The sequence below is a fragment of the Rana temporaria genome, chromosome 2 (genome assembly GCF_905171775.1).
Source record: "Rana temporaria chromosome 2, aRanTem1.1, whole genome shotgun sequence".
NCBI classification, from domain to species: Eukaryota; Metazoa; Chordata; class Amphibia; order Anura; family Ranidae; genus Rana; species Rana temporaria.
The window spans coordinates 49533971-49554907 of record NC_053490.1 but is presented as its reverse complement, the minus strand read 5'-3'; the positions used below and the strand labels follow the sequence as shown (position 1 = coordinate 49554907).

General features: G+C 47.5%; 1 protein-coding gene across 1 annotated transcript in view; it reads left to right on the top strand.

The window, feature by feature from the left end:
* Window positions 1–20937, top strand: part of MAML2 (mastermind like transcriptional coactivator 2) — a 235671-nt gene that overhangs the window by 203105 nt on the left and 11629 nt on the right. The gene's annotated exons all lie outside the window — the stretch shown is intronic.

Below are 20937 nucleotides of genomic sequence, written 5' to 3'. Positions count from 1 at the left end.
AATGTTCTGTAAAATTCAAAACAATATGGCAACCTTGAGGCATTCTGTACGCAGGTGGTGTTAAGAACACATCAGAAATTTTATTTCCTGCTGGTGTGATTGGCTTGTTGATTTTCCTAGAAAACTTCACTAAGATACAAGTCAAATTTCAGTAACCCTTAAAGCGGTTATAAACCACGGCTGGTTAAAAAACAAAAAAAACGCCTTTAAGGCAATTGCATAATGCTGTCCGCCCTTTTATTAAACAACATAAATAATAAATAACAATTTAAACAGTAACATAAATCAAAGCTAGATGTCCCTAGCTGCAAGAACACCGACTCAGGGACATTAACACTTGCCCCACAGACCTTACAGGTCGACCACTGCCTGGTCCCTCTTAGTGGACCACACCCAACCAGAGGACATCATAACAAAGATGGTTCCCCCCTTGTATCCCACAGACAGATATTTGAACCTAATCCAAGGGGTCCCAACCGCCATTGTGCCACAAGTTTAAGGCCTTACACTTGTGCGCCCCTCCAAACCCTAACGGCACGCTACACACCATCTCCCAGGACTAAAGGCCAGAAATCGGTCCCAACTGCGTTCAGATGTACGCTATCCCTGAGCAAGTAGCGCCAAGTTTCCTGCTCCAGCTCAAAATGTCGAACCACTAGGCCCCCATTCCTGACAAAGTAATGCCTCACTGCCTTATTGACCTTGATGCGAGCCTTGTTTAATCCCTCCAGGAACCGTGCCCCCCGCCAAGATGTGTGGGCAACAATGTCCAACCACACCAGTAATATGGATGGGAAAGACAATTGGATCCTCAAAAAAATCATATTTGATGTCCCGAATGAGTTCCCGTATATTACGCAGGCATAAATCATTGTCCCCCACGTGCAGGACCAGCATATCCAGGGGGCAGTCTAGTCTGGAAAAACACTAGACCTCGGGTAATACACGGCTCCAGAGCATGCCCGGCACACCTATCCACTTAACCATGCCGACCTCTCTGGAGAGCCCCAACTGCCTGCCATTCGGACGCACGTCAGCACTGCTAGCCCCCAGAACACATACAAATGCCCCACAATCCAGATAAGGCATCTTGGGTGACCTGAAATTAAAAAACAAGGAACAGTGCAGCAGATACATATAACCAACACAAAGACAACACTAACAAAAGAGAAAGAGACAGACCAATGCTAGAGTTCAGAGCAGGTGAGGTCGGACGTACATATAACTTGTACCTATCCGACTTCCACCTTCCGATGCGTTTAATAACTCCTGCGTGATGCCCTTGGTGGCTGCACCAATGCGAAATTAATGGGAAGAATAGTCCTTTGGATTGAAACCAGATGCCAGGAGGCATTTTCAAAATACTGCAACAAACTGGAATTTGGACAGCAAGACACCTTCCCTGAGCTGCAGCAAAGGGCCATCCACTTGTAGCCGTATGTTTAAAAGTTCCTCCACCGCCCTGACCGGGCATAAAATTGGGCAATTACCCCGTAATAAAATGACCCGCACACCCCTACCTCCTTGGTCTGTCTTGGACATGCGAATCACAAGCTGAACTGAATCATCCCTGCAAGTCATGTCTTTTGCCAGCAAACCCCAAGCCACCATCTTGGAAGGACTCACCAATTCACTGATTTGCATAGCCCCAAAAAAGACAACCAAAAAGGCTGCCCGGAACAAAAGAACCTCGTAAGTAGATGAACACAAACCAGGCAGCTGCCCCAGAACAGAGCGTAACACCAAAAAGGAGACTGGCCTGCGCATGTCGCTAACACGGCAGCCCCTCCGGTAACCCTTAAGTGCTTGAGGGACCGCAAAACTTGCAGCCAACCGAATGCTGAAATACCCTCTACAAAGTTGCGACAGACAAAGTATAAGGCCATGGAACCCAGATCCAAGTCAGCGTTACCCACCCTTACCTCCTCCGGCAGGGAAAGCAATTGTTTCATAGCTTTGAATATGCTGCCCATGTTGTAGCAGCCAATGAATTGTGAATCAGTCCAGCGGCGACTCCAGCGCAATCCCCAACATTCACAGAGGACAAGGAACACCATGTTGCTCCGCTTCCAGTGCCAACACACGAAACTCACCCCAAGCAAAGCAGAACCATGTAACGTAAAAGCCTAATAACTGGGGGTGAAGATGCAGACACACTGTTGATCGCCATGACCACTCCCATGTTGTCGCAGTGGAACCTAACCTTCTTCACAAAAGCAGAACCCAAAGTCTCAACCGCCAGAACTATAGGAAATAGTTCCAATAGCACTAGGTTTCTCATAAAATCAGCCGACCGCCATTCCTCGGGCCATGGTTTGGCGCTCTATTGTCCTTGGAAGTAGGCTCCGTAACCAGCTGAACCTGCCGCATCCGTGAAAAGTTCCAGATCCACGTTGCTAATGGGCCCCTCCATCTACAATGAACACCCATTGTAATGTAAGAAACGCTCCCAAGCCAACAGATCAGACCTATGCTCACCCGTCAAACGGACATAGTGCCGTTGACCATGAACCCCTGCCATTGCTGCTGCCAAGTGGCGACAGAAAATATTGCCCATCGGGATGATCCTACAGGCAAAATTCAATTTCCCCAAAATAGATGGCAAGTCCCGAAGCTGAATTTTACACTGTTGCCGAGCACGAACCACCCCCACCTTTAATGCAGTCAATGTTTCCAAGGGAATACGACACTCCATGACCATGGAGTCAATCGTAATTCCCAGAAAAATCAACTCCGTGGATAGGCATTCTGTCTTGACTGGTCTAGGGGAACCCTAAAATGCTCTGCCACATGTTGTAACGACCCCAGCAGTACAGTGCAAATTCTGTAATATGATGGCCCAATGCACAAAAAGTCATCCAAGTAAAGGCGCATGTAATAAGAACAACCCAACGGCAAGCAGCAATCCACAAAAAAACGAACCTAGCCACTTGCAACCCAACAAGTGAAAGCTCTCAGGATGCATTGGCAGAAGCCAAAAAGCTTTCTTGATTATGCAAGAATGAGCTGCCATCAGTCAGAATGTGGCACAGAAGGCGAATTGCAGAAATCTTGCAAAAGAAGGGCCAACACTGAAAACATGGACTCTTTGCATAAATTAATTTGATTGTCAATTAAAGCCTTTGACACTTATGAAATCCTTGTAATTATACTTCACTATACCATAGTAACATCTGAATAAAATATCTAAAAACTCTGAGGCAGCCGACTATGTGAAAAATAATATTTGTGTCAGTCTCACAACTTTTGGCCATGGCTGTAGTAGTGATGGCTACTACAGTGATTTCCAGCTTCCAAGGGGATCCTACAGGCACATCCATATTTCAAGCTGGACCAATGTAACTATGTAAAAATTGCCATACCTAAACTTCTCTTTAATGCTGATATGTGGTCGGCTTTAGTTTATCAGGAACTCTGAGGTTCTTTGAAATACGGCCAATAAAGTTTGGGCATAATTCTGAAGTCTTTCTGGAGTGACATCCCCAACCTCCACACATTCCTGCGCTGTCTTTGAACTCCTCTTCAAATAACGGTAAATTCTAGCTGAAACGACTCCAATGACTCATATAAATCTTTGCTACCTTCTTAGCACAAATGTTTATGACACAACTCACGCCAGTAATCTGGTAAATGAGCTGTACGGACTCTTTCATTCTGCTAGAAATGGTCTTCTTTCAAAGATTTGCTTTCATCTTGACTATTTAAAAGTAAAACAAGAGATAGAGAAAAATAAGTTACAGTGTATAATTCATTTTTTTTTCTGTAAGAACTCTGCTAAGCACTAAAAACCACATAATGTAACCACAATGCAATTTGAGGAAAACAACAGTTGCTTTGGTAAATAACATGGTTTCTTAAAGCAGCGGTCCCCAACCTTTTTGGCACTGGGGACCGGTTTAGTGAAAGAACCATTTGTCAAGGGGTGGGGTGGGGAGGTTGTGGTTGCGGCCGCGGTGATTTGTCGGGGCAATGGCTGGTGTTAGCGCTTTAATCATCACGGTGTCAGGAGGATTGAAGCGTATCATTTCTATTATTTCAATGTAATATAAAATGAAATAATTCAACTCGCCATAAAGCAGAATCAGTGGAAGCCCTGAGTGTGTCACTTGCCACCATTGCCTGCCACCAGATGCAGCTTGTTACTTACCACCATTGCCTGCCACCGGATGCAGCTTGTCACTTGCCACCATTGCCTGCCACAAGATGCAGCTTGTCACTTGCCATCATTGCCTGCCACAAGATGCAGCTTGTCGCTTGCCACAGTGTCCAGCCACCAGATTCGAATTATCACTTGCCAACATCGCCTGCCATCAGATGCAGCTTAGAGGTCCAGATTCAACTTTATTTAATTTAAGGTCAGATCAAGAAATATAGATATCCTTTGATCTCCCCTTCAGTACAAAGGAAACCATAATGGCATAATGCAGTAGTATACATTATCCTAGTCTCCAGGACTTCTGCAGAGCCTCTCCCATTCTCTGGAACTCGCTACCTCAACCTGTCCGGCTATCCCCTACTCTTGGTACCTTCAGACGATCCCTGAAAACTCATCTCTTCAGGGAAGCCTATCACGTCTCCAACTAATCTTTTACCACTTCCATTAGCTCATTCCCCACAGTTACAACCTTTTGTACCACCTGCACTATATAAACCCTGTATAATAATAATAATAATAATAATCCTTACACATGTACTCTTCTTTTACTTGGGGATGTCTTCTATGTGTTGTCTGTGCCAGACACAGCATATAGTCCAGGAGAGTTTAGAAGCAGTCTACTGCTCCAGTTCACCCTCTACCCCAATCCTTGCTCAGCTGAGAGTGAGAAGGGAGAGGAAAGTTGTTAACCCTGCCTTTACCAGAGCTAACAGCCAGGCATATTTAGCTAGATTCACATAGAGTTAGGTCGGCGTATCAGTAGATACGCCGACCTAACTCTGAATCTGCGCCGACCTAAGTTTAAGTGTATTCTCAAACAGAGATACACTTAAACCTATCTAAGATACGACGGCTTGCGCCGTCCTATCTTAGGGTGCAATATTTAGGCTGGCCGCTAGGTGGCGCTTCCATTGCGGTCGGCGTAGAATATGTAAATCACTAGATACGCCTATTCACGAACGTACGCCCCCGCCCCCGCCCGACGCAGTACAGATACGCCGTTTACGTAACGCTTTATCAGGCCTAAAGTTATTCCATCTTATAGATGGAATAGTAATGTAAAGTATGGCCGCCGTTCCCGCTTCGAAATTCGAAAATTTTACGTCGTTTGCGTAAGTCGTCCGTGAATAGGGATTTACGTCGTTTACGTCCACGTCGAAATCAATAGGCCCGTGCGGCGGACTTGGCCGCAATGCACACTGGGAAGTGTAGGCGCACGGCGCATGCGCAGTTGCAAAAAAACGTCAATCACGTCGGGTCAAGCCTAATTATAATAAAACACGCCCCCTCAGCCGAATTTGAATTGGGCGCGCTTGCGCCCGCCGCATTAAGTTAGGAGGCAAGTACTTTGAGAATACAGTACTTGCCTCTCTGACTTAAGGCGGTATAGCGTAAATACTATACGCTACGCCGTAAAATTGCACAATTCGTTATTTCCAGAAATAAGTTCTTAAAGCGGAGGTTCACCCTCAAAACTAACTTTTTATCTATGCTATCTGCAGCCTTAAAGCGGGAGTTCACCCATTTGTAAAAAAAAAATTTTTCTCCCCTTAGCTTCCTGCTCGTTCGGTCTAGGGCAGGGGTCCTCAAACTACGGCCCGCGGGCCGTATCCGGCCCGCCAGTGTGATTTACCCGGCCCGTGGACTGAAACTAGTGACAGGGCAGTGGCGATGAAACTGACAGTTTCTGAGAAGGGACACAGGCAGAGCCGCAGCAGCGGGGGAATTCCACCCCTCCCTCTCCTTCAGCAGAGTATTCACCTGACAATGCCTGCTCCTATTGGCTACATTCAGAGCCAATAGCTGGGAAACTAGAGCATTATGGGAATTGTAGTCCTGGATACCAGCAGGTCCCATGATGATTCCCTGCGAGGAGTTCAGCCCCCAACATGCCGAGTGGGAGGGGGAATAGGAAGAGAGGAGAAGAAATGCCATGAGGCTGATGAGTGGAGGGAGCCAGTGATTCTTTTATTACCCTCCAAGGTAAGAACTTACCTCCCCTCCACCTGGCTGCTCCCACTCTGTCCTCCCCTCCACCTGGCTGCTCCCACTCTGTCCTCCCCTCCACCTGGCTGCTCCCACTCTGTCCTCCCCTCCACCTGGCTGCTCCCACTCTGTCTCCTCCACCTGGCTGCTCCACTCTGTTCTACCTTCCACCTGGCTGCTCCCACTCTGTTCTACCTTCCACCTGGCTGCTCCCACTCTATTCTACCCTTCCACCTGACTGCATCCACCCTGTCCTTTCTTTCACCTGACTGACTGCATCCACCCTGTCCTCCACTCCACCTGGCTGCTCCCACTCTGTTCTACCCTCCACCTGGCTGCTCCAACTCTATTCTACCCTCCACCTGGCTGCTCCAACTCTATTCTACCCTCCACCTGGCTGCTCCCACTCTGTTCTACCCTCCACCTGGATGCTCCCACTCTGTTCTCCCCTCCACCTGGATGCTCCCACTCTGTTCTACCCTCCACCTGGCTGCTCCCACTCTGTTCTACCCTCCACCTGGCTGCTCCAACTCTATTCTGCCCTCCACCTGGCTGCTCCAACTCTATTCTACCCTCCACCTGGCTGCTCCCACTCTGTTCTACCCTCCACCTGGCTGCTCCCACTCTGTTCTACCCTCCACCTGGCTGCTCCCACTCTGTTCTACCCTCCACCTGGCTGCTCCAACTCTATTCTGCCCTCCACCTGGCTGCTCCAACTCTATTCTATCCTCCACCTGGCTGCTCCCACTCTGTCCTCCACTTCACCTGGCTGCTCCAACTCTATTCTATCCTCCACCTGGCTGCTCCCACTCTGTTCTACCCTCCACCTGGCTGCTCCCACTCTGTTCTACCCTCCACCTGGCTGCTCCCACTCTGTTCTACCCTCCACCTGGCTGCTCCCACTCTGTTCTACCCTCCACCTGGCTGCTCCCACTCTGTTCTACCCTCCACCTGGCTGCTCCCACTCTGTTCTACCCTCCGCCTGGCTGCTCCCACTCTGTTCTACCCTCCACCTGGCTGCTCCCACTCTGTTCTACCCTCCACCTGGCTGCTCCAACTCTATTCTGCCCTCCACCTGGCTGCTCCAACTCTATTCTATCCTCCACCTGGCTGCTCCCACTCTGTCCTCCACTTCACCTGGCTGCTCCAACTCTATTCTACCTTCCACCTGGCTGCTCCCACTCTGTTCAACCCTCCACCTGGCTGCTTCAACTCTTTTCTACCCTCCACCTGGCTGCATCCACCCTGTCCTTCCTTCCACCTGGCTGCTCCAGCTCTATTCTACCCTCCACCTGGCTGCTCCCACCCTGTCCTCCCCTCAACCTGGCTGCATCCACCCTATCCTTCCTTCCACCTGGCTGCTCCCACTCTGTTCTACCCTCCACCTGGCTGCTCCAACTCTATTCTACCTCTACCTGGCTGCTCCAACTCTATTCTACCCTCCACCTGGCTGCTCCAACTCTATTCTACCCTCCACCTGGCTGCTCCAACTCTATTCTACCCTCCACCTGACTGCTTCTTCTCTGTCCTATCCTCTCCCCTCCCTTTGTGTTAGGGGTCTGTGTGATGGGGGGGGCCTGTTATTGGGGGCTCGGAGAGAAGTTTGTGTTGGGGGGCTTTGTGATGGGGGGACCTAATACGGGGGAATCTTTGATAGGGGGATCTGTAATGGAGAGGAATCGGTGATGGGGGGGTTCCCTGATAAGGGGGTCTGTGATAGGGAGGGGGTTCTGTGATGAGGGGAATCTGTGAAATACTAATAAGTTTATGTTGATTTAAATTGTTCTTTATTTTAAATATTGTATTGTTTTTTTTGTACTTCAAATAAGATGTGTGCATAGGTTCATATTTTTTTTAAACCATAGTCCGGCCCCCCAACAGTCTGAGGGACCATGAACTGGCCCCCTGTTTAAAAAGTTTGAGGACCCCTGGTCTAGGGGAATCGGCTATTTGTATTAAAATATGAGCAGTACTTACCCGTTTTCGAGCTGCATCTTCTTCCGTCGCTTCCGGGTATGGGTCTTCGGGAGCGGGCGTTCCTTCTTGATTGACAGCCTTCCGAGAGGCTTCCGACGGTCGCATCCATCGCGTCACTCGTAGCCGAAAGAAGCCGAACGTCGGTGCGGCTCTATACTGCGCCTGCGCACCGACGTTCGGCTTCTTTCGGAAAATCGTGACGCGATGGATGCGACCGTCGGAAGCCTCTCGGAAGCCTGTCAATCAAGAAGGAACGCCCATTCCCGAAGCCCATACCCGGAAGCGACGGAGAGGATGCATCTCGTAAACGGGTAAGTACTGCACATATTTTAAAATAAATAGCCGATTCCCCTAGTAAAAACGAGCAGGAATCTAAGGGGGAAAAGTGCCCTCTAAGGGTGAACCCCCGCTTTAATAAAGGCTTGTAGCGTTGTCATTTTTTTTTAAATCTGGACACTTGCCTGTCTTCAGCCTCACTTCCGGGTCTTCTTCCTTGCGGGGAGTGGGGGTGTCGCTCCTTTTCCCAGACGGGGAGCTCTGCGCAATGTCTCCTGGGAGTGAGTGTTGATCCTCCCAGGAGACGATTGACGTGCGGGTAAAACGCGTCATCGCCTTCCGAAAATATCCGACGGGGACTCGGCTCTTTACGGCGCCTGCGCCTGCCGTGTAGAGCTGAATGCGCAGGCGCCCTAAAGTCCCCCTCGGATATTTTTGGAAGGCGATGACGCGCTTTACCCGCACGTCAATCATCTATGCGTCGTATTAGGAACGCCTACTCCCACGGGGGAGCGAGAAGCCGGGTGAAAACAACGAAAAATGTAAGTACATTGAAAAAAAAAAAAAATCCAGCATACTGTTGATGTCAGCAGTATGCTGGATGTAACAGTATGTTGATGTTTTAGGGTGAACCCCCGCTTTAAATACTTAGGGCCAGATTCAGGTACAAAAGCGGCGGCGTAACGTATCGCATTTACGTTACACCGCCGCAAGTTTTACGGGCAAGTGCTTGATTCACAAAGCACTTGCCTGTAAAGTTGCTGCGGCGTAGCGTAAATCCCTCCGGCGCAAGCCTGCCTAATTCAAATGATCCGGGTAGGGGGCGTGGATCATTTAAATTAGGTGCGTTCCCGCGCCGAATGTACTGCGCATGCTCCGTTTTGAAATTTTCCGCCGTGCTTTGCGCAAAATTACTTCGCACCGACCTGATTTTTTGAACGTCGACGTGAGTTACGTCCTTTCCTATTCACGGACGACTTTAGCAAAAAAAAAATTAAAATTTGACGCGGGAACGACGGCCATACTTTAACATGGCACGTCTATCTATACGCCACGAAATAGCAGCTTTAACTATACGCCGGGAAAAGCCGACTAGCGACGGCCGCGCGTACCTTCGTGAATCGCCGGAAAAAGCTAATTAGCATACCCGACGCGGGAAAATGACGCAAACTCCACCCAGCGGGCGCCAAAGTATTACACCTACGGTCCGAAGGCGTACGAAGCCGTACGCCTGTCGGATCGAAGCCAAAAGCCGTTGTATCTTGGTTTGAGGATTCAAACTAAAGATACGACGCGGCAAATTTGAAAGTACGACGGAGTATCAGTAGATACTCCGGCGTACTTCTTCTGTGAATCTGGCCCATAGTTTGTAGGGAATAACAATATATAGAATAACCAGTTCACGGTCATAAGAAATAGGGCACCTGGGTCCCAGACATCGACGTAGACATTGACATATGACGAAGGAGAGGGGCAGGGGTGGTGGGATAACTGTCTTTGTATTATTTTTGTAGTATAAAGAGAGTTTACAGCAGTGATTTATTTGAGTTTTTACACTGGAAGTAATGAATTCTTTGAAGCGATAGAATCTCATGCCGCGTACACACGATCGTGTGTGGGCTAAAACGACGTGAAAATCCGCGCATGCTCAGAAGCAAGTTATGAGACGGGAGTGCTCGTTCTGGTAAAACTACCGTTTGTAATGGAGTAAGCACATTCATCACGATGTAACAGACTGCAAAGAGCGAACCGTCTTTTACTAACAGGAAATCGGCTAAAGCAGCCCAAAGGGTGGCGTCATCCGCATGGAACGTCCCCTTTATAGTGCCGTCGTACGTGTTGTATGTCACCGCGCTTTGCTAGAGCATTTTTTTTTAACGATCGTGTGTGGGCAACGTCGTTTTAATGATGAAGTTGAAAAAAACTTCGTTTTTTCGAGAGGCTGAAAAACGCTGTTTTTTACAAGCCGAAAAACCATCGTGTGTATGCGGCATTAGACATAAGAGTGAGATCTTATAAGAGAGTTTTTGACAAACAACCAGATTGTGTAAAATTAAGGAAAATCAAATCTTTTTACAATTCTGATTTCTTTCATCAAGCTTAAGAGGAGGTCCAGCCCGGCACGGAAAATTCAAAGTCAGCAGCTACATGCATAATACTGCAGCTGCTAACTTTTAATATAAGGACACTTACCTGTCCAGTGAGCCTGCAATGTCGGCACCCTGGCAGATCTTCGGATAGGCTGTCGGGTGCAGCCACCGCCATTCCTGGTAAGGGAACCCGGCAGTGAAGGCTTCCGGCTTCACAGCTGGTTCCCTACTGCGCAGTTCGCAAATCGCACTGCGCATTCTAATTGGTCCGGCAGTGGAGGAAGGAGGAGAGGGGGCCGAACCTCCAGGAGACTGGCAGCGGCCCGTTTCCCAGAAGTGGGGAGCGGGTACCTTTCAAAAACAGGTACCTGTTCACCCCTCCCCCCTGAAAGGTGCCAAATGTGACACCGGAAGGGGGGGGAGAGGCATAGACGGATAAGCGGGAGTTTACACTTTATGTTGTCTGTTCTCAGAAGTCACTTTTCTTCTGGGGGAGGGGATAGGTGATTTCCATTTTCTCAGTATCAAACCTTTATCTGTATCCAGGTGGGGCAGCATCATTTTTTTTTTTTTTGCGGTTGGGATGGTTGCCTTATGAAACACAATCACCCAAGGATCACATTTATTCTGAATACATGTGATAACTTGTTTCCAGTAGTCTGTCAGTGGCAAGAAGACTCTTGAAAGTCCCTTGGATGGCAACAAGATAAAACCAGTCAATCCTGAAAGAAAGCAAACCTTAAAGAGGAGTTCCACCCAAATTTGGAACTTCCTCTTAACCCACTCCTCTCCCCCTTACATGCCACATTTGGCATGTAATTTTTTTGGGGGGGGAGTGGGGGCTTCAGGAAGAGTGGGACTTCCTGTCCCACTTCCTCCTTCCTGTAGGCGATTAAGCTTAATCGCCTTCAGGAAGGGGCTGCTGTAGGCGATCGCCTAGGACACGTCACAGGTCCTAGGCGATCTCCTGGCCAATTACACGGCGCCGCGCCGCTCGCGCATGCGCAGTCCTGCTCGCGCATGCGCAGTGGGTGCCCGGCCGTGAAGCCGAAAGCTGTCACGGCCGGGTGCCCACACTGAGAATGAAGACGCCGGCCGGGGAGGGGGGGAGAGGAGCGGAGCCCCGGCCGGTGCGTCGCTGGAGCGCTGGAGCAGGTAAGTGTCTGTTTATTAAAAGCCAGCAGCTACACTGTTTGTAGCTGCTGACTTTTAATAAACATACAAATTGGCTGGAACTCCCCTTTAATATTCACTGGAAGGACAGATCCTGAAGCTGAATCTCAAATACTTTGACCACCTAATAAGAGAGGACTCATTGGAAAAGACCCTGATGCTGGGAAACATGGAAGGAAAAAGGAGAGAGGACGACAGAAAAAAGATGGATAGATAGCATCATCGAAACAATGAACATGAAGTTAAAGGGGTTGTAAAGGTAAAAAAAAAATCCTAAATAGCTTCCTTTACCTTAGTGCAGTCCTCCTTCACTTACCTCATCCTTCCATTTTGCTTTTAACCACTTCAGCCCCAGACCATATTGCTGGTCAATGACCGGGCCACTTTTTGCGATTCGGCACTGCGTCGCTTTAACTGACAATTGCGCGGTCCTGCGACGTGGTTCCCAAACAAAATTGGCGTCCTTTTTTTCCCACAAATAGAGCTTTCTTTTGGTGGTATTTGATCACCTCTCTGATTTTTATTTTTTGCGCTATAAACAAACATAGAGCGACAATTTTGAAAAAAAAATGAATATTTTTTACTTTTTGCTATAATAAATATCCCCAAAAATATATTAAAAAAATGATTTTTTCCTCAGTTTAGGCCGATACGTATTCTTCTACATATTTTTTGTAAAAAAAAATCGCAGTAAGCGTTTATTGATTGGTTTGCGCAAAAGTTATAGCGTCTACATAATAGGGCATAGTTTTATGGCATTTTTATTAATATTTTTTTTTTTTTACTAGTAATGGCGGCGATCAGCAATTTTTATTGGTACTGCGACCTTATGGCGGACACTTCGGACACTTTTGAGAAATTTTTGGGACCATTGGCATTTTTATAGCCATCAGAGCTATAAAAATGCATCGATTACTATAAAAATGCCACTTAAAGGGAAGGGGTTAACACTAGGGGGCGAGGAAGGGGTTAAGTATGTTCCCTGGGTGTGTTCTAACTGAAGGGGGGTGGGACTGACATGGGGAAATGACAGATCACTGTTCATACATTGTATGAACAGCTAACAGTCATTTCTCCCCCTGACAGGACCGGGAGCTGTGTGTTTACACACACAGCTCCCGGTTCTCGCTCTGTAGCGAGCGATTGCGGGTGCACGCGCGTTAGGACCAGGGGCGCGGGGGCGCCCCTATTAGCTGATTCGCGAGATGACGTAGATCTACGTGATCTCGCGCAGGGGAGCCGACCTACCACCTTTTAACTGCGGCGGCTGGTCGGCAAGTACCGTATTTACCGGGGTATAGCGCTCTCCTGCGTATAGCGCGCACCCCTAAACTTGACCCGGATTCCTGTAAAAAAAAAGATTTTTTGTACTTACAGTTTTGGTGTCTTCCGCGGCGTCCATCGGCGGCCTCGTTGGGTCCGGCGTCTGTCTGCGGCTTCGGGTGTCCTCTTCGTCGGGTCCAGTGTCCTTCTGCGGCGTCCTCGCGCCCTCCCCGCGCCGAGTTTGAATACTGCGCCGACATATACCGAGCGCAGTACACTCGTGTATCGTCGGGCAGGCTCGGCGACTCTCGTGGTGACGTCCTGTACGTCCAGGACGTCAGCGCGAGAGGCGCCGGAACTGCGCAAAGATACACGAGTGTACTGCGCTCGGTATATGCCGGCGCAGTATTCAAATTCAGCGCGGGAAATCGGGTATCGGCGTATACCGCGCACCCACGATTTTGCCCTGATTTTCAGGGCAAAATAGTGCGCGGTATACGCTGATAAATACGGTAGGTAAATGTCCTTATTTCTTTTGAGAAATCCTCACTTTCTGTTCTTCTGTCTGTAACTCCACACAGTAATGCAAGGCTTTCTCCCTGGTGTGGAGTGTCATGCTCGCCCCCTCCCTTGGACTACAGGAGAGTCAGGACTCCCACTAACACACAGCTCCTTTCTCTATCTGCAACGTAGAGAGCGTCCTGACTCTCCTCTAGTCCAAGGGAGGGGGCGAGCATGACACTCCACACCAGGGAGAGAGCCTTGCATTATTGCGTGGGGTTACAGACAGAAGAACAGGAAGTGAGGATTTCTCAGAAGAAATAAGGACATTAAAAGCAAAATGGAAGGATGAGGTAAGTGAAGGAGGACTGCACTAAGGTAAAGGAAGCTATTTAGGGGTAAAAAAAATGGTACATTTACAACCCCTTTAAGCAATCTCCGGGAGGCAGTGGAGGACAGAAAAGCCTGGTCCATGAGGTCACGAAGAGTCTGACACGACTAAACGATTGAACAACAACAACAAATCATGTTTTTATTATTTTAGTATTGAATGAGTTCTATACTAAAGGTAGCCAGGGAATTTTGTGTGCGTGGTCTAATGTTAGTAACATCTTATAAAGAATAAAAATATTGTGAGATGGACTTGTTTTAGGTAGAAATAGCTGTTCAAAGAGAAAAGGGTCAAATATTTGGTGCCTAATGGGGACCCCATTTGTCCTTGATTTTTCAAAGACTTCACTGCATCCGAGCACCACAAACTAAAAACACTATTTAATTCATTCTTAATATACAAAACTTCCCCATCCATCTATGTCACTATGCTCTATTTTAGTGAGAAATCTCTTTGAAAAACACCCCCTAGCATTTCTGGCCGTGGCCATCTTGAGTAAGGGCAAATGATTCATGTAGGATTTACTTCCTGCCCTTAGCTCAAGCATGCATGCAGGAGAGTGTGCTTAGCCAAGAAAACCCCTTCCCCCCCCCCCCCCCCTGAAGGCTTTTGGGATGTATGACAAACATGCTCCAAAGATGCTGCTTGCAAGCATGCTCCAAAGATGCATGCTCCAAAGATGCTGCTTGAAAGCATTAATTGATGTTAATGGAAATTGGTTTTCGTGAGCTTTTCAGGTGCTTTCTTTTTAGAGTGAAAGCGCCTGAAAAGTGCCTCAGTGTGCATTGCATACTAGCACATTATAAACAGACTTACCAGCAAACAGAGCCTTCCAGCGCATCTCTGTCACGGCTCCCCCAGCGCTTCCACCTTCGCCCGGTCTAGCTTCTGAGTTTCGTATCTCCAGCCACTTGAATAGCTGGGCTGCAGCGCACAGGAACCACATCGCCGCAGGCCACAAATGTGACCCTGTTGTTTTTAATTGTTTAAAACCTGTGGCTTTCATTAAAATATTATCTGGTGATCTTGTCAAAAAGGTCCCTGTTTAGGCACTTTCTGGGGTGACGACAATCTCCCAGCTGTGTCCCTGCATGTCACCCTGTCAAACGGGGCCCATGATGGCGACTACAGTAGCTGTGGCGACACACACGGGCTTATTTACTTTATGCCATCAGGTGCAGATGAAATGCTTTTCACATGGTTAGATAACTGAAGTTAATATTCACACAGTTTATTTTGTGAAGATTCTCAACACCTTATGTAATTTAGCCGAGTTGTGCAGGCGTTGTCCATCATTGCCATTATCAGAAGGTCAGTCCAGAGTAAAAATGTGCACGGCATGCTGGAGTGGGTACATGTAGACATATGGGCCCAGATTCACAGAGAGCAAGGCGCACATTAGGCCGCCGTAGAGTAACCACCGTACGCTACGCCAACGCAGCGCATTGCATTCAGCAAGCCAGTGCTCCCAACGCTGCGCCAGCGTGGCGTGGGTTTCGAAGGCGTACGCCGGCGTAGGTGGAAGTGGGCGTGACCCATGCAAATGAGGCGTGACCCCATGCAAATGATGAGCCGAGCGCCAGACAGGTACGTATCACGAACTGCGCATGCGCGCACACCCCCCCCCCCGCGCGCCTGCTCATAACTACGCCGGCACAACTGCCTAAGCTACGCCGGATCACTGCGTGATTGTAACGTACGCCCAGCCAGACACACGTCCAACGCACAATACGCCGGCTTGTGTTCCCTGGTGCAGACCTGAGCATGTCTGTTGCCGGACGTACAACTTACGTGCATCTAGCGTAGCATGCGCCGGGCACACGCACGTTCGTGAATCGCTGTATTTCCCTAATTTCCCTAATTTCCCTGTTTAAATGGCTAATCAATGGGAGCGGCATCATGCACCCAGCTTAAATGTGCGCCCACTCTACGCCGGCGTAAGCAAGATACGTTGGCGGGGTGTAGCCTGTTTTTAGGCACATATTAGTTTGTGGGTCTGGCGCACAGATACGACGGTGCACATTTGCACTTACGTCGGCGTAACTTGTTATACGTCGGCGTAAGTGCTTTGTAAATCTGGGCCATGGTGACTAAAAGAGGCGGCAGTAGATCAGCAGCACTGGGACAGAAAAAAAGATGAAAACAACAGTATTAATGAAATAAATAAAATACACATTGCAGTTATTTAAAATACACAAAATCTTGCCTAGGGGGTTGGATCCACTTTAAAGCGGAGCTCCACCCTAAAGTGGAACTCACGCTGATCGGCACCCGCCCCCCCTCCGGTGTCACATTTGACACCTTTCAGGGGGGAGGGGGGTGCAGATACCTGTCTAAAGACAGGTATTTGCACCCACTTCCGGCCACACGCTACGGGCAAAAGACGGGTTTTTCTGACTTCCCGTCTGTCGCCCGTTGTGTGCTGGGAACACTCGGCTCCCAGCACACAGCGTGTGAGCCAATCAGCGGGCGCAGCGCGACTCGCGCATGCGCCGTAGGGGACCGGGTAGTGAAGCCGGAGCGCTTCACTTCCTGGTTCCCTCACTGAGGATGGCGGGGGGAGCAGCAGAGAGACGAGCGATCGCTCATCCTCTGCTGCTGGACTCCAGGACAGGTAAGTGTCCTAATATTAAAAGTCAGCAGCTGCAGTATTTGTACCTGCTGGCTTTTAATATTTTTTTATACTGGCACATCCGCTTTAACATCTAAATTAGGCATGTGGTAACCTGTAGACTGCATGCTTCCAGGGTGACTGTGCCCAAAGCATGTTGTTTTACCTTCATACAGGAGGCCATTACATTTCAGCCCCTGTTCTCCTTTACATACATGTCATGCAGCATTAGAGTTATATACAGTATTTTTCTCTAATTTAACTTCAATGTAAAGCAGTATATCTTCCTGACCTTCCATTCAGCGATTCTTGGCCGGTGGACAGATAAGCTTACTTATAATAATTTCCAAACATCCTTGCCATAACCACAGCTTGACAGTATTAAGCATAAAACTCATCTAATCCTCTGAATGTATGTGCCATAGTCGGAGCTGCCAAGGACAGCACAGCTAAGTTGTACGGCTAAGCCTTGCTTTTCCAAGGAACATGGCTGGAATTCCAGACCCCACATGTCCCCCTGGAACTTTCACTTTTTAAAAGTTTTAATAGGTGCATTTGCTGGGGGGGGGGGGGAACAAAAAAATGGGATCATTATTTAACAATGGGTTTAAGGAAATAATTGTTTTAGTTTGTCCCTGGGTGACTGAGAAAATATATCTTGGATTACTTAAGATGGGACAGTAATATTTATCCACAATATCTCTCAGGATATATGTAAAGACTATTCTTGGTTTGTTTGCTTCTGAACTCAACATGTTAGTTGAGAGAGCTGATCACATTGGCCTCTGTATAATGTAGGACAGGGGTCTCCAAACTGCGGCCCCAGGGCCAGATGTGGCCCTTTGGTAGCCTTTATCCGGCCCTTGGGGCACTATTCCTCCCGCTCACACCAACCATGGGGCATTTTTTCTTCTATGGATACCAATGATGGGATACTATTCCTCCTACTAATAGGGGCACCACTTCTATTGACCACCAACCCTGAGGCCATATTTATTCTCACTGATGATGGGCCCATTACATTTTCTGCCCCTGTTGGCCACAATCCGGCCCCCCTAAAGTCTGAAGGAAAATAAACTGGCCCTTTGTTTGAAAAGTTTGGAGACCCCTGATGTAGGAGACAGGCCGACTCCTGCTGGAGCTCCTACTATTGTGAGAAGGAGTCCTGTGTTTATACTTATGATAATGTATAATCTACTGTGTGAAGCTCGGTGACAAGTCTGACCTGTAGTGAAATCCTGATCACCACAATGGCCAGAAGAGCATGGAGTCACATTGGCTGCTTTAAGAGATTAGTTAATTAGCTCATGTTAATTAGGTGAACCCCCTTTTCCTCCTCCACTGTATATAAGACTTGTATTTTGGTTCTAATAAACAGTTCATGTTCAGCAATCAAGCATCGTCTTGTTTGTCGTTGATAGCAGTTGGAATATCTGATATCTAGGTTTAGACTGGGAGGAAGTGGTATATGACGAAAGCACTCAAGCTGAGTGTGGGACGTTTTGTTACATTAGTCCCCAGCGCATCAACACTCAGGGCATTTCCATTGTTGGATATTTGGACCACCTCGCTTTCAGGGAACAATCAGCGCATCTCTCAGCCAATGTTTGATGGAACGTGCAGATCCTACAAAGGTTCAGGTAGATCCTAAATCTCCAGAAATCTGTGGGACCACCTGATCACTTGGAGTATCTGGGCTTGTACTTGAATTAGGCCCTGTCCAGTGTTTTCCTTCAGATTTTTTTTTTATTATTCTGCACTGACTGTCTTTTGAAATTGCCTCAGACCCTGTTCAAATCCAAAACCGGGGACAGACTTGGTCCGGGGACAGTGTCCTCAATCCGGGGACTGTCCCCAGAAACTGGGGATGTCTGGTCACCCTACCACACCCTGGTTACACAGGCTAAAGACTGTCTCTAAGGCTGGATTCACACCGATGCATTGTTAGTGTTTTTTTGCAGATTTGCACTACAGTCCATTTACCATGGTTTCCTATGGAACACGTTCTGTAGTGCAAAGCTAAAAAAAATGCATAGGTGTGAATCCAGCCTTAACCTCTATTTTACAATGCTGGGCCAATCATCCAGTGCCATCTTGGTTGAACAGAGCAGCAGGGGAGGTAAGGAAAGTTCACCTTTAAATTTTTTTTTTATAAATGCACATATTTTTGCCAGTAAAAAAAATTAAGGCCCCTTCACCCACCCTGCATTAAGGAAAGGGAGCCTTGACTGCTGGATTCTTGGCAACCATGAGGGGACGTCAACAGAAGCAGGGAGTTGGAGCGGCTCCGCTGGGATTGGTTACAACGGCACGAGGTGAGGAGGTGGAGCCATAACTCTAGAAAAGGCTAAGCAAGGGCACATCCCACTTCTTACGAGGCATTTGACGTCACAAGAGTTGCCCACCCACCCTCCCATGGTGTTTGTTCGTCACAGCTTCTATGGTGGTTTTACCTGGCCAGCAATTGGCATTACTTTATGGCTAAGCCCTTAAGTTGCATTACGGGGTCAGTTTAATGCCCGTCTTGCACTGATGGTGGAGACAGGCCTCTTAGACTAAACAGTTTGTTTAGATGCTCACGGTGTAACCGGGACTGGAATGTTTTTTTTGGATTGGAATTTTGTATATGTTTTAATAAAGCTGTGGCCTTGCCCACTTCCAACTTTAAATGGTATATGTGTAATTATTCGGGGGGGGGGCAAGGTTTATTATGGTTTTAATTAGCGTATTTATCGGCGTATAACTCGCACCCTAACTTTAAGAGGGAAGTTTCAGGTAAAAAACTTTCCAGAGCCCCCTGCGTATAACACGCAGGCACAATTTACCCTCTATTTTCAAGGTAAAAAAGTGAGTGTTATTTGCCAATAAATACAGTAAGTGGTATTTAAGTTAAGCCTAAGCTTCTCAGCAGTCATGTGCATTTATTGAATTTTTTTTTTACGTGTTCCGAAAGGTGAACTTATCCTTTAAGTTGGTGCTGCTGGAGAAGGAGCATTTAGAAACCGGTGACTTTTCCCTGTTTTTTAGGGGAATGTGTTTCCATCGTGACACCCTGGTACGTGTAACACACCCTCTAAGATTTCAAACCACATGACTTTTTTATTCCAAGTTGCAACCAACGCGCTGTACCAATTTTTCATGGAATATCTTCCAAGGCATTGGGAATTGTCGTAAAAACATAAGAGTCTGATTCACTTTTCACCCACATGCACTGACCTCTTAGTTATTTTGTATTTATTTTTCTCTCTTTTTTTCCCAATGTTATAATTTGTGTACCAAGGATTCAATGCATCCTACCAAACTCCTCTTTTGGCCCCCACCTCCCCTTAGTTACAGCTTGGAGAAATAGAAAAACTGTGGTTGCCACTTGAGTGGTATTTTTCTGGCCTGGTTGGTAAAAATGGGATATGTCACCAGTGTTATTAATAGGAAGGAGAACGCAAAGCGGGTATTTTTTCTAAAAAAAAAGTGCTGCCTTGCTTACACCCCAGTGTGTTTGTTGCTTTTATGCATTCTGTAGGACTGATCTCTGTATCTCCACATAGTTCTGGTAACAATGCTCTAAACTTTGCAATATGCTTCAGGTTTTGTGAGTGGTGCTCCACAGGTGGCCCTCGAGAACCCTTTTGATAGTGTCCTCACCATAGTAAACAAGTTTTTTTTTTAAGTCATTTTATTCCTGTCACCCATCAGCCCTCTGAAAAGAGAGTACAATGAAAAGATATGTGCATTTTAAGTGCACTTTTTCTTTTCTTTCAATCTTCTTTTATTTGATTTTCAAGCAGAAAAGTAACATAAACCAGGAAGGCACTCCCTCTGGTTTTAAATTAAGACCAGCACATAATACAACAAAAGATATCAACAAACATTACAAGTAATTCAAAGTATCATTTCCAAAAAAAAAAACAGTTTGTATCTTTCTTATATCATCATAACTCTTCTTTACCCAACCTCAATGACCCAGAGTCTATTCAACTAATACCCCCTCTTAATCTTTGGATTCCATTTCTACATTCCTGTGGGCAAATAAGCCCCCACCCCTCTGGGTACCCTATGTCCCCGAGGGATTGGGGCAATTTATCCTTCCCCTGTTCTGTCTCTCTCTGCTTTTCCGCCCCTACCCCCCCCCCCCCCCCCCCGCCCTTCTCCCAAAAAGAAGAATAAAAGGAAAGGGGAAACCCCTCTCCTCCACCCCCTCCCCCCAATCCTCTAACAACATCTCCCTCTCCATCGCACCCCCCACCCCCGGATCCATCCGTCAATTCACATCTATCAAAGCCTTCCCATCCTCCGAATACCTAAACACGTTCCACTCCGCCCACGTAGCCAAATACACCTTCCGCTTCTGCCTTGAATTCCAGACCAAGTCCTCCATTCTATTCAACTCTTCCACTCGTTTAAGCCACATCCTTACAGTTGGTGGCTGACACTGTTTCCACATCACTAGTATACAAGCACGAGCTGCGTTTAAAAAATGACAGACTACAGATTTCCTATACCGCCTAACCGAAAT